The sequence below is a fragment of the Charadrius vociferus genome, unplaced genomic scaffold, assembly GCF_000708025.1.
Source record: "Charadrius vociferus isolate BGI_N301 unplaced genomic scaffold, ASM70802v2 scaffold109, whole genome shotgun sequence".
Lineage (NCBI taxonomy): Eukaryota > Metazoa > Chordata > Aves > Charadriiformes > Charadriidae > Charadrius > Charadrius vociferus.
Window position 1 is genome coordinate 2,904,927 of NW_009650060.1, and position 3,577 is coordinate 2,908,503.

Sequence of the window (3,577 nt, forward strand, 5' to 3'; positions counted from 1 at the left end):
GAAAGAGTGCAAAAATAAAGTTGTACGTCCTCCTGCATTGTCCAGATGTCCTCCGATATTATCCAGCAATTGCTTAAAGACCTAGTGCACCAAAGGTGATACCTTTGTGTTTGACAGCCTGTACCGTACAGAAATTTTCTTCAGTTAGCTTCCCTAATCATTCATGAATCTATTTACCACAGTTATTTGACATAACAGAAATTTTTTAAAGTTTGCATCTGGAATGTTTGATCCAAAGTTGCTAATATTTCACATCACATTCCAGGTTTGCCGTTCTGCCATTAACCTCCTAATGGCACAGATAACGACTTTAGGTGCACAGCATCCACATGGACTCGGCAGGAGTGATATTCTAATTTTGGTAGCCTAATGTCTCAATTTCAGTCCATCATGCTCTGGAGATAACATCTGAAATGACATCAAAGCTGGAGAAATCTGTTGATGAAATCTGAGAAAGTAAGGTTATACGTCTGCCTCAAATAAAGATTTCACCTAAACTTAGGGTAGCCTCTGCACATCTAGGGCTTTCCAGTTTCCCTCCTGCTTTGCTGAATAGCGCCTATAATGTGGTCAGGCACTTATTTCACGCAAGTTTGGTTGCTCGATATGTAGAAGCTGCGAAAGAGCCACAAGATGTGCAAAGACATTCCCGTGGTATCTGAAATTATTTCACTCTGGGATGTTAAATTAAATTAGAATATCATTTCAAAACTCTCTACACATTTATGTTCTAAAATATTTCCTTCTGATTTAAGACGAAGAATGGACAGTGATCTGCCAGGCTCTTGTGTTTAGGAAGTCATAAATTACTGAAAGGTGCTGAAAAGTGCCTCTTGGAATGGGAGAACACTCTCAACCATGTAGCACATTTTTACATAGCTTCCATGGGAAAAAAAAAGTTTAAAATAAAATAAAGCAATTTTATTTGAATGACTCATTTTGCAACCCTGTATTGATAGCACACAGAAACGCTTCTAAACCATTTATGACTCTATTTGAGTTTGGAAAAGCCCATCCTGTGGCACCCTGTCTCAGGGTCGCACAGCCTTGAAATGGAAAAATCCCAGGATTAGCTTGGCCTCACGATAACAGCATGGTTCTTCCTTGTGGACAGATGTTCATAACTGCTCTGTCCAGTGTAGCTTTAAATAAGCCAAGTTGATGGGGCTTCTGCCATCTCAATAACTAAGTTATTTCACTGAGATAAATCACTTCTTGATATTCAGCCAAATTTCTTACCCATCATTTCACAGTCTCATTACTCCTACTTATATTCCCATTTATTATTGTAAATAATTTCTCTTTCAATTATTATAATGATTATGCCACCCTATTACACATCAGTTAAGCAACTTCTCTGCCTATCCAAAAAAATGTTAACACACTACCAAGCTATTTTAAAGCTCTGTATTTAAGGAGTGGGGAATGCAATTCCTGTTTCAGTTCCAATACAAACCTATAACCTAAAGACAAAGGCTGACACAGAGGTATGGAACTGAAGCATTCTCCTTTGGTTGCAAATGGGTACGTGGTAGGAAATTGTGTTTGAAATGAGGTGTGCATTAGGTATTGTGAATAGAAAAATTGTACAAAAAGCTTGTGGGATCAAGTAAGAAACCATATGAGTGTCCCTCAATAATAAAAATGTATCAGAAAGAGACCAATCTGCAGATTGTAAACAGCAAAGCAAGAGAGGAGAAAAAGCTAAGAGAAACTTCTCCTGGGGACTGTGAAGCGATATGCTGAGAGGATGAGAGGAGCATCAGATCTTGGGCATCAGGAGCTACGTTAAGTGTAAATGGTCAGTAGACACAGGCTCAGGTAAGAACTTTATACAGGAAAGAAAAGAAGCATGCAAAATTAGTCCAGAGAACTGAAGGAAGTGGCAGCCTTTATCCACCTCTACATGGCTACAAAGATGGCAACAAACAAAGCTTAAAAATGAAACTACCAAAACTGATTCTGAGATCAACAGCAGAGCATCCATCAAACAATAGAACCCAAGGAAAACCATTTGTTCCATCACAAAGCTTGTAGGTCACCTTACCAGGAGACAGCTGATCAAAATGCTGTAGGCAGAGCCGCTGTGGATGGGTGGTCATCAGTTGTCTCTTTGGCACCCTTTCTGCCCACTCGAGTCCTGTGAGTGGCTCATTGAAAGACTATCACATAAAAAGCAAGGGAAAGTGTGAAGATGGGAACCGTTGCCAACAACAAAAGAGTAAGAGTGTTTTCTACACAAATGGGAATGCGTGTAAACATACTCCTGCCTTTCACAGAGCTGATCACCTTTTTGGACTTTCCCATTAGTAACGGCAAAGAGAAGGAAAAATGCACAGTGGAGAAAAGCAAGGATGAAAGCAGACACAAACATAGAAATTGCAACCATTTTGATTTCCAAAATTTAAATGAAAAGCAAAGCTCATCAAGATTTAACTTAATTTAAAAATATTGATTCCAATTATTTCTTTAGCAGATTTGTTGGAAAACTGAAAAATTGCATGAAAATCAGAAGACTGGAAGATATTTTTCTTTTTGGTAGTAAAATTTTCCTACTGAAACGGTCACTTCCAATGTAAGGGTTGACTTGTAAGATTTGACAATAACACTTCATTTTGTAACTTCTATAGTGATGTTTTCAATGATTTTTAATCTGACATACTGAGCTCGCATTACATCTGAGGTAGTTAGCTATTCATTAGATAACTGAAATACCTAACTCCCACTTCTAATGATAACAGTCCTCTTTGGTATGCCTCTTGCTAATATATTTCTGTAGAAATATTTATCTTGTAATCTTTTGATTCTTTCGACCAAAGGAAGTGACTGAAAATCAAAGAAGAATGTGTCATATTTTACAGCGTAAGCACAATCAATTTGTGTATATTGAAGCATAGATGTGAAATAGCGTTAATTATACCAGCTAAAATCCAGAGAGAGCACTTCCTTTTATAGCAAAGTACCTTCTAAATTAAACAAATGTGAAAGCCTGGTAAAGGAAAAGTATAGCCCTCATTACTAGTTATGGCGCATTATAAATATAAAAGCTTTTCATGCCATAAATTGTAGAATCTTAAATATGAAGTACTAGCTTAAAACTAAATACGCAGAAAATACTTTTAAGGCAAAACATAAAAAGGGAAGTATGTCTTGATGTGTAAACTATATATATCTTTAATATTATTTTACATTTTAACTTAAAAAAAAAAAAATTTGAGATTTCTCAAACAATTACACTAATATATCCGTCAATATTGTGCCAGGGGCAATGGCACCATTTCCTGCACAATGACAAAATCCCTCAACTTGCGCAGCTTCACGCCTGTGGATGGTTTTCATGGCGTTCATCATATTAGCCCACTACTAAGTCCTGGGAATGAGTAGCCCTCCCAGAGGTGCTCTTCTTTTTTAAGGTCTGTAGGAGTTTATACATCTCTAAGCGTCCAGTGACTGCTGAACGTAACCCAACAGCTTCGCTCCCTGCGAACAACATGGCCAGTCCGTAGTGATGAACACTCTGACACCAGAGGACGTCCTCCAGCGTCTCCCAGCATTTCCTAGGGTCACAGCTAGCATA

The 3,577-nt window shown here is 37.9% G+C and overlaps 1 protein-coding gene across 1 annotated transcript in view; it reads left to right on the forward strand.

Moving 5' to 3' along the window:
• LOC104292346 (von Willebrand factor D and EGF domain-containing protein-like) overlaps positions 1 to 3,577 on the forward strand; it is a 116,398-nt gene that overhangs the window by 53,747 nt on the left and 59,074 nt on the right. The gene's annotated exons all lie outside the window — the stretch shown is intronic.